The 11,284-nt window shown below is 34.1% G+C and overlaps 1 non-coding gene across 1 annotated transcript; it reads left to right on the forward strand.

The window, feature by feature from the left end:
• Positions 1-1,959: 1,959 nt before the first annotated feature.
• LOC139895329 (small nucleolar RNA R71) lies at positions 1,960-2,066 on the forward strand. Its single transcript, XR_011775785.1, has one exon. It is a non-coding gene; the product is annotated as a small nucleolar RNA R71 (small nucleolar RNA).
• Positions 2,067-11,284: the final 9,218 nt, after the last annotated feature.

Here is an 11,284-nt window from a genome sequence, read left to right on the forward strand (position 1 = left end):
GATATTATTACAGGTAATTCAGATTCACCATATAAATAAATGTATTCCAAATGGTCTGGAAGTGGCTTTAACTCTAATGTCGGAGGTTCTTCTATCGATGATTTATATCGATATCTGTCTTCTTCTTTTAGCATTTGAATTTCTTCTGTTGTTGGTTCATATCCATTAGCTATTAGTGTAGCTAACATTTCAGCTTCATCAATTGGTTCAGTTCCTTCTCCTAAAGAACATTCTCCTGTTCCTTGTAATTCTGGAAATTCTTCTAACAATTCTGCATGTGAATCTATAGTTTGAATATAATAGCACGTATCATCTGCAGATTGCGGTTGTTGCATTGCTTTATCAACTGAAAAGGTAACACTCTCGTCCTCTATACTTAGGGTCAGTTTCTTACCAAACACGTCTATCATTGCTTTAGCCGTGTTTAAGAATGGCCTTCCTAATATGAGAGGAACTTGAGAATCTTCTTCCATGTCCAGAACAACAAAATCTACTGGAAATACTAAAGTACCAACTTTAACTAGCATGTTCTCCATTATCCCTCTAGGATATTTTATTGATCTATCGGCTAGTTGTATGCTTATTCTTGTTGGTTTCAATTCTCCAAGGTCTAGTTTAGCGTATAGTGAATACGGCATTAAATTTATACTAGCACCTAAGTCTGCCAATGCTTCTATTGAACTAAGACTACCCAGAAAACATGGAATTGTGAAACTTCCTGGATCAGATAGTTTTTCTGGTATCTTATTCAACAGCACTGCAGAACAATTAGCATTCATAGTAACGGCCGAGAGTTCTTCCATTTTCTTTCTATTTGTTATTAGATCTTTCAGAAATTTAGCATATCTAGGCACTCCTGAAATCACATCAATGAAAGGAAGATTTACATTTATCTGTTTAAACATATCCAAGAATTTGGATTGCACGGCTTCAAGTTTCTCTTTTTTCATTTTACTCGGGTAAGGAAGTGGTGGTTGGTATGGTTTAACATAAGGTTTAGCCTTAACTATGTTATCTTCATTAACCTTTTCAACTGCCGGTTCTTTTTCCTTATCTTGTTCAGGTTGTGGTTCTTGTGGAGTAGGAATAGCTTCATCAGAAATTACAGGTATTTCAGGTGGTTTAAGTGTTGTACCACTTCTTGTGGTAATGGCTTTAGCTGTTTCATTCCGGGGGTTAGCATTTGTATCACTAGGTAAACTTCCCGGTTTTCTTTCACCTATTAACCTTGCTGGGTTACTTACTTCTTGTTCCAAGTTTTGAATAGAAGCTTGTTGATTTCTAAATGCTTGAGCATTTTGTTCATTGGTTTGTTTCTGAGATGTGAAAAACTGGGTTTGAGTTTCAACTAGCTTCATCATCATATCTTTTAAATTCGGCTTTTTATCATCGGGTTGTGGTGGTTTGTTTTGAAAATTAGGTCTTTGTTGATTGTAAGTATTATTGGATACTTGTTGATTGCTAGGACCTTGTTGGTTGTTCTATGGAACATTTTGGATATAATTCTGGTTTTGATTGTAAATCGGTCTTGGCGGTTGATAATTATTCTGATAATTATTTCCAGGCCTTTGGTTTATGTATGAAATATTCTCTCTTTGTTCCATTGTTAGCTCAATACTGAGACAATCTTTTGTCAAATGTGGTCCTCCACACTGCTCACAACTAATTCGTATTGAGTGGATATCTTTAGTCATCTTTTCCATTCGTCTCTCGACAGCATCTATCTTTGCTGAAATGGAATCTAAGTCATGGCTAGAATCGGCTCTAGCTGCTTTAGGTGATCTAACGATATCTTTTTCTTGGTGCCACTCATGTGAGTGGGAAGCCGTGTTATCAATAATTTTGTAAGCATCAGTTTCTGTTTTCTTCATAATAGAACCACCAGCTGCTATATCTATGTCTTTTCTTGTAGTGATGTCGCATCCTTGGTAGAATATTTGTACTATTTGACAAGTGTCTAAACCATGTTGAGGACATCCTCTTAATAACTTTCCAAATCTTGTCCACGCCTCATATAGAGTTTCATTTGGTTTCTGTGTGAACGTAACAATTTCTCCTTGAAGTCTTACGGCTTTAGATGCAGGAAAGAATTGTTTAAGAAAATTTTCAACTAAAACGTCCCATGTGTCAATCGCCCCTTCAGGTAACGATTCCAACCAATTTTTGGCTTCTCCCTTTAAAGTCCGGGGAAATAACATGAGATATATCTGTTCATCTTCAACTTCTCGGATTTTAAATAGTGTGCAGATCCTATTAAAGGTACGAAGATGTTCATTTGGATCTTCCTTCAGTGCACCACTAAATTGGCATTGATTAGTCACCATGTGTAGAATTTGTCCTTTGATTTCATAATCTGGCGCATTAATGTCTGGATGAGTAATTGTGTGACCTTGGCCAGTGCGTTTAGCTCTCATTCGGTCTTCCATACTTAAAGGTTCCAGATTCTCCATAATTGAATTTGTTGAATCTGAATCACTAGAGGATTCTGATTTAATGGTTCGTTCCTCAACAATCTCTGTTTGAATGATTGGTGATTTCGGAGGAAAAATTAATGGTTCAGGATCTATGAATTGTCCCTGAATATTCTCCGGATTCTCAATTGTGAGGTCGGGTTCAAAAAATGGATTATCGAAAATTTGAATTGGAGTACTTGGTCGACTGGATGACGATTCTAAAGAAAAATCAACGGCGGTAATATTAGCTAGATGTCTTGATCGAGTTACAGGTGGTGAACGTACAAAAGGTGGTGAACGTCTTGCTCGGTGCATTCACTGAATATCCTATTAGTTTTTAAAAGGAAAGAAAAATTATATAAGTTATCCAATTAATAGACTTTTCTGATTTTGCCCACGTTTCGAAAAGTCAAAAGATGCAGCAGAGGGGCAGGATTCGTTTGGTCTCAATATAATTGAGTACTGTTTGGCTCCAATAACCCGGTCCACGTACAAATCCAACTATTACTACGAATCAGAAAATTTTGATGTCTATCAATTTAACCACTTAAAATAAATTTTTCGTAATTTTAAGAAATTTAGATAAGAAATAGAATAAAAATCTATGTCCTAAAACTATAATTACGAGAAATAAGAAAGAAAAAGAGTGCGTCGAAAAAGGTCGAAAAAGAAAAGGGTTGAAAAATAAAAGGCGTCGAAAAATAAGAAAGAAAAAGAGTGACTATGAAACTTTAAAATACTCGACTAACCCAACCTTATTACTATCACTAACTTAAAATTAAAATTGCAAATTGAGATTACTAATTGGAGTGATAATTGATACATAGGTAAAAGGCGTCGAAAAATAAAAATAAGAAATAAGAAAGTAGTGCGTTAAAACTTAAAAAGGAACTAAAAACTAAAAATTAAAAGTTGCGTCTAAAAATATTAAAGCTTACGAGTAAAACTATATCCCAAATGGCAATAACTTAAAAAGGTATTAAAACTTAAAAAGGCGTCGCAAAATTCTAAAGCACCTAAATCTTAGTCTAAAGAAAAAGCACTTAAGGGATTTTACGGCAAAGCCTAAAAATCTAAAAGTAAAAATAACTATGGCAAAAACTAAGCTTAAAACTAAAAATGAGCGAAAAATACAAAAATTACGCTAACACGAATAAAAAGGGACAAAATATAAAAATATACTAAAAGTTGTAAAAAGTACAATTTTTATAAAAAATATTATTTTTATTTAATTTATTTTATAAAACTATTACTTTTATAATTTAAATAAACTAATTAAACTAAATATATAAAATAATTAAAACTAAACTAAATTAATTAATAATTAAAACCTATTTAGGGTTTTAAATTTAATAATAATAATAATTATACGTAATTAATGCCTGATTAGGGCTTCCTGTGTGCCCGTGTCAGACGACTCCGCGAGTTACGGTGCCACGTACCAGCAAACCCCACGAGTCGCGGAGGTTAAAATTTTAACTGCACAAGTTTCGTTGACAGGTTCTGTTTTTAATATATATATATATATATATATATATATATATATATATATATATATATATATATATATATATATATATATATATATATATATATATATATATATATATTTCTATTTTATATTTTCTATTTTTAATTTAATTAATATATTTATATAAATTTAATAAAACTTATATTTTAAAAATAAAAATAAAAATAAAGATACTTTATAATTTTATAAAAAATCTTAAAAATAGATTTATATATATATTTTTTTTCGGTTTTTTAATTTTTTTTTATATATGTTTTAAATAAACATAAAATATTTAAATAAAACTTATATTTTTATAAAATAAAAATAAAGAAACTTTATAAAACTTAAATATTTAGCAAACTCTTAAAAATATTTATATTTTTGTTTTTCTTTTTAAATTTTTGAATATTTAAAACGTATTTTTACAAAAACGTATTTTTATAAAAGTAAACTAAAAATAAATTTTTTTTATATTAGCGTTGCGCTTCCGGCTTTTAAGCTAGATTGTTCCCCGGCAGCGGCGCCAAAAATACTTGATGGTTAAAGCTAAGGGGTATAAAATACTATTAAATTTTACAAGAAAATACTATTAAATACGATACAATTTTACACAATATATTTATTTATTTATAGAATGGATATACTTAAACCTTGTTACAACACTTATAGGCAGTGTACCTAATCATACAGTAGTGTAGTTTTTAGTAAGTTCGGTTCGTTCCACAGGGAAAAATCTTTAAACAAAGCTTAACGCTATATTAGTTTTAATTTATAAAAATACAAATATATATAAGTAATATTATTATTATAAAGGGGGGTTTTTACCGTTTAATGACCGGTTTGTCGATTTTAAAAAGTTTAGTCGCAGTTAAAACCTAATGTAAAATATTAAAAATAAATACAACTTAATTTAAAGCATAAAATAAATAACGATAATGAAATTGCAATAAATAAAAGTGCGATAAATTAAACTTGCGATAATTAAAAAATGCGATAATTAAAAGTGCAATTCAATACAATAACAATAAATAAAAGTGCGATAATTAGAAGTGCAATTAAATATAAAATAAAGGAAATTAAATATGAAATAAAAGAATTATGCTTATTTAAACTTCCGTAATCATGATGTTTGACGTGTTGATTTTAGTTTTATGCCCATGGGTTAATTGTTCTTTGTCCTGGATTACTTAATATGTCCATACGGATTTGTCCATAATAGTCCATCAGTCATAAATATAAAGAGCGAAAGCCTTCGTCAAATTATTCTTATTCCCGAAGTCAAATATTCTAACTAATTGGGGATTCGAATTGTAACAAGGTTTTAATACTTTGTTTAATGGATACACCAGGTTATCGACTGCGTGTAAACCAAGGTTTTACTACTTTGTTAACAATTACATCAATTACCCTTGACTGTAATTCACCCCTGTTTCAACAAGTCTATTAACTATTAATCCAGTTCCGTGTCCGGTAAAATGAATAATTATTGGTATTTATAGATATCCCGCCCACCGTACCCAGTCAAGCGTATGTGGTTATATATAAATACGTCAAATTATAAGTTTGTATATTAAATTAACAAGGTATTGTTTAGTTAATATAAAACCCATTAATAGCCCATAGTCTAATTTTCACAAGTGTCGTTCTTTTATCCAAACCCCAATTATGGTACAAAGCCCAATTACCCAATTTTTATATTTTTAGCTTAACATCATGATTACTTCGGTATTAAATAAGCATAATAATAACTTAGCTACGAGACATTAATGAAAATAATATAAACATAACTTACAATGATTAAAAATAGCGTAGCGTTACACGGACAGAATTTTGACTTACACCCTTACAACATTCGCTAACATACCCTTATTATTAGGATTTAAAATTAAAATTAAAATTAAAATATAAATTATATATTTATATTTACGTTTACATATAGAGAAAGAGAGATTTTTAGGATATATTTTACGTCGAATTGCGCTGGCTTTTATAGGGATTTTCAAACTTTGGGGCTCCGCGACTCGCGGCCCTTTTCTTCTTCAAACTCCGCAACTCGCGGAGTTCGTAAAACCAGCTCACACCATTTTGTCTTTTAATTTGCCGACGTTTTTTAAATATAATATAATATATATATTAATTTTAAGAATTAATTATATATTATATTATATTTATGTGCATAGTTGACTTGTAATTTTTAGTCCGTTGCGTCGAGCGTTGAGAGTTGACTCATGTCCCGGTTCCGGATTTTCGAACGTCCTTGCGTACAATTTAATATCTTGTACTTTTCGTTTTGAATCTTGTACTCTTGTAATTTCGAGACGTTTCTTATTAATAATTGGAACCTCTTTGATTGCATTTTGTACTTTTGAGCTTTTTGGTCGTTTGCGTCTTTAATTCGTCGAATCTGTCTTTTGTCTTCACCTTTTATTATTTAAACGAATATTACTTGTAAATAGGACAATTGCAACTAAAAGCTTGTCTTTCTTGAGGAATAATGCTATGAAATATATGTTCGTTTTTAGCATTATCAATACCCTTTTTGGTTATCCCGGTGTTTTAGGATTACGGCACTCATCTCATGCCCCAACGACTCCTCCGGTGACTCTTGGAGCAGGGTGGACAATCGACGAAGGGTCGTGGAATTTAAGTCGCACGTCACTTATTATGAGAAATAGTTTTTGTGGATTTAGCCCCATCTAGCTCTATTTTTAGCGGTATTATATGCCCCAACAAGGCTCGCGTGTAGGAATATTTATCCAACCCCTATACTGGCTGTTTTATGGATTTGGCTCCATCGAGCTCTCGGTTTGTGGTTTTAGCCCCAAGCATGGCTCTCGTTTAGGAATATTTATCCAGCCCCTAAACTGGCTATTTTGCAGCGAACTGCGGGTATAGCTAGTGTCATCCACAGCTAATCCTAGTTTTGGATAGTGACACCGAACAAGTCCAAGCACTAGCATTTGTTTCCGATATCGAAACAAGATGTGAATGAACAGAAAACTACATTTTGTACTTTTTAATTCGTCAATTCATGGGTTATAACTGCAAAGACTAAGCTTTGCGCGGGACAATCCTGTTCCAGCTTTACATTGTAATTAATCATACACTAGACAACGCACGGGTTTTAACCTACCCGAGTTATTTTTGGTTTGTAACACATTTTGACTTTCTTTGAAATCACATTTTAATCACCAAAAAGTTTTAACTATGATGTTTCACAAAGTCGATTTCCATGTTAATACCCATAATATTCATTATTGCCACATGCCATTCCCATTTATCTTTTCACAATCTTTTTAGCAATCTCACACTTGGGTTGTGATGAAATTATGATTAAAAATTTTATTCATTCACAATAATCATAATGTTTTACTCATTTTAAGTTTTAAACCCAAATAATGTATCCCAAAAAGAAAATTTTAATTTTCCCCTCTCCCCCATACTTGAATCATGCTACGCCCTCGTACGCATTTTTAGAGTATTACAATACTTATGTGAAAAGAAAAGGAAAAATTTAACATATTACCGAGATACTCGCACGTTCACCATTCACTAGAAAGTATTGCACACCATTTTGATTCATCATCACACGTTCCATTTGATTACATTTATCCTTCCATTACAACTTATAAAAAGAAAAACAAAGAGAAAAGCATAAAATCCTAACTAGCCACTTTCGTAGGGCTCACGATTGCACTTAGCATGTGCAACAAGCCTTTAAACCACCCGATTCCCTCGGGTGGACGAGTTTTATCTCGTGAGGGCTTGCAGTGAACATACCCACAAAGTTCATTTAACTAAAAATAAACAAAAATAAAATAGAAACAAAGTAAAAATAAAATAAAGAAGACTTACAAACTCTACACATAGTTTGTGCAGTTTTATTTCCGAGTCGCGCACACGACTCTTTCTTCACTTCAACTAATTCCAGGACTGTAGAAGGTTCCTCCTTCCCTCACTTTATGAGAACCTTCACTATCTCTAACTTTCCTCAACTTAGAATCCAACCACACATCATTTTCCTTAGCCACATGCATTAACTCAAACAATTTAGCTTTTTCTTTAGGAGACAAGTTACACACAAGATGGTTGGTTAAGCTTTCATCCCCCTACTCCTAGCATCATGGACCTGTCTATGTAATTTTCTCATGGAATGATCAAGCACCGGATCATTCACATAATCCTTACACTCATTATCATGCCTCAAAGAACTATGTGGCGGGTTTTCACTATCTCCCCCACACTTAGGTCCTTCAAGATCCTCTAAATTGGAAATCACCTCATAATCAACTCGAGAATTCACCTTTTCATTCTTATTCACTTTGATCTTGTAACCTCCAAACCGCTCAACGAGTTTTTCTACGGTTTTCCCCATTACTTTGACTACTTTTTCATCGGATTCTTCAGACTTTTCAAGTGTATCAACAGACACATTCCCAACACAATTCTCCATTTTGTTATCACTAGATACCTGCTCATTTAATTTTCTCATTGATGGTGGTCGGGAAGTCCTAATCGTCTTCGGGGTTACTAAAAGTTCATCCTCTTCACATTTAGAAACTTTTTCATCCACCCCAACAAAGGGGGATACTGCCATCACGGTTTCTTTAATCTGTAATGAACAAGTGGTGCTAATAGACGAAATCAACTTGGTTTCAAGAACTTGACTCAGATTTTTCAATTCTCGCTCAAGATTTTGTATCGAATCTTGTTGACTCATCAAAATTTCTGTATTAGTTCTTATTTGAGATTCAATAAATTCACTTGTCATACCCTCTTCACTAGATTTCCTTACCTCCTCTTTCTCTTTCACATCCGGTGCATACTTTTGAACCTGTTCATGGTTAGTATCCAACAAAAAATAATCCTGAACATCCGGTGTATGTAATGAATTAAAAATATTAATCCATGATCTCTTATTGCCAAAGGAAATGTCCATAACCCCGGTTCTACAATTGATAAAAGCATCAATTGTGGCCAAAAAATGGACGACCAAGAATAATCATCGGTTGGGTATCCCTAAAGGTGGTCTATGTGTCCATAACTATAAAATCTACCGGTTAATAAAAGTCTTCCACATTCACAATCACATTTTCCAACATACCCCGTGGAGTTCTCATTGACCGATCCGCAAGTTAGACGAGAGCATCAGTGTGGTTTAAAGTTCCCAACTCGTATCGGTCAACAAGGCTCGATGGAAGTATGTTAATACTAGCCCCTAAGTCCAACAAATCCTTTTTAATATTAACATTCCCCACCGTAACCGAAATTAATGGTGTCCCCGGGTCCTTAAACTTAGGTGGAAGTGAACCCGAAATTACAGCACTCACTTTTTCAGTTAATTTTACCTTTTTGGGCAATGGCGCGTTGAGTTTACGCTTTTGAACATACAAATCTTTTAAAAACTTAGCATATGATGAAATTTGTTTGATTGCATCAATAAGTGAGATATTGATTTTTACTTGTTTAAATGTCTCCCACATATCATCTGTTTTCGGTCTCTTTTTCCCATAAGGGAATTGGTTTGGGGACTCCAAAGCCTCGGGGAATGGAATGGTATTAGTTTCCATGTCCGGTCCCCCAAACTTTTCAACTATCGGTTTTTCAATGTTTAACCCAACCCCATTACCATCTTTAACATCACTTTTCTCGTTTACAACAATGTCATCATCCTCATCAAAAACAATAGAAGACTTACCTGAACCATGCTTAGTCTTTAATTTCCCGGTTGCCTCGACTTGGTTGTTATAAGTCTTTTCACTTCGCAAAGTTCCTACCATGTTTACACCATGACCTTTACCATTTTCTATGTGATTTGGATTTAAAACCGTGTAACTTGGAATAGTGCCCGGTGTACGTGTTGCTTTGTCTTCCGCGACATTACCAATTTCTTTAGCCAATGCACCAATAGACTTATTTTGTACCTCCACTATTTATCGCATTTCGGAAATAAATGCATCCATCTTGGCATCCGAGCTAGATGGTTGATTGAGTGGGGCATTGTTTTGATTTTGGTTTTGGTTTTGGGCTTGATTTTGGTAGTTGTTTTTTTTTTAGTTTCTGTTATTGGGATAAGGGTTTTGATAGTTTCTTTGATAGTTGCCTTGATTCTGAAAGTTCCCTTGGTTTTGAAAGTTGTTTTGAGGTCTTTGTTGGGTCCCTTGGGTGTTAGCATTTAGAGCATTGTTGTTGCTCCAACTAAAATTTGGATGGTTTCTCCAACCCGGATTATACGTGTTAGAGTATGGATCAAATCTCCGTCCCTGTACCTCATTAACTTGTTCCTCCACTATTTGTTGATTCACCGGTGGAATCCCATTTCTACATCCGTATGCAAAATGAGAAGGATCTCCACAAATCTCACAAACCTCCTGAACCTGCGAAACATTACAAGCAAGACCCTGGTTTGGGTTGTTAAATATAAGCATTTTCAAGTCATTTAATTCTTGCTCTAAGTTCCTAGATGAACCACCCAAGTCGAAAACATGATTTACTCGGGACGTACTAGGTTGTTTCCTATTAACCGAAGCTTGGGTTTCCGAACCCTTGCTTAATTGCTCAAAGAAGGTCCACTCGTCCTCACTAGTTTGTATTAGGAATGCCCCACCACTAGCTGCCAAAAGGAATTGTCTATTTTGAGAATCTAGACTATCATAAAAGACTTTGACTAATTCCCATTTAGGTATCTCATGGTGTGGGCACGCCCTAAGTAATTCCTTGAGACGCTCGTACGCTTCATGAAAAAGTTCACCAGGCAATTGCCTAAAAGATTTTATTTGCGTACGCATGTCCGAGGTCTTACTTATCGGGTAAAACTCCTCTAAAAACCGTTTTTTCATTTTCGCCCAAGTATTAATACTCCAGGCGGGTAAGGATAAAAACCAACGTTTCACCTTGTCTTTTAATGAATAAGGAAATAAGCGAAGGCGTACCTCATCATCGGTGAATCCGTTTACCTGATTAGTAACACAAATTTCGTTGAACTCAGTAATGTGCTCATATAGTTCCTCATTGGCCATACCTCGGTAGGTTGGCAAGATCAAAATGAGTTGAGGTCGCACCTAATATCTTCGTGTGTTTCCCCCTGCCGGTGCGGGAAAAACAATGGGTGAATGATTAGCATAATCACCTGGTTGGTAGTAGGTGTCTACCCCTCTTTAACATTCAACCATTTCGGTTAGTTGAACAAAAACTTCCTCCTCGACGTCGGAGTCTGATTTAGGAGAATTTGGTGGAACGATAGGATGTGACTCTGGTGGTGGTTGTGTTGATGCTGAAGCCACCGTCGAGCTTTTCGAAATCCTTTTAGCTTTTCGAT

The sequence above is a fragment of the Rutidosis leptorrhynchoides genome, chromosome 2, assembly GCF_046630445.1.
Source record: "Rutidosis leptorrhynchoides isolate AG116_Rl617_1_P2 chromosome 2, CSIRO_AGI_Rlap_v1, whole genome shotgun sequence".
Classification (NCBI taxonomy): Eukaryota; Viridiplantae; Streptophyta; class Magnoliopsida; order Asterales; family Asteraceae; genus Rutidosis; species Rutidosis leptorrhynchoides.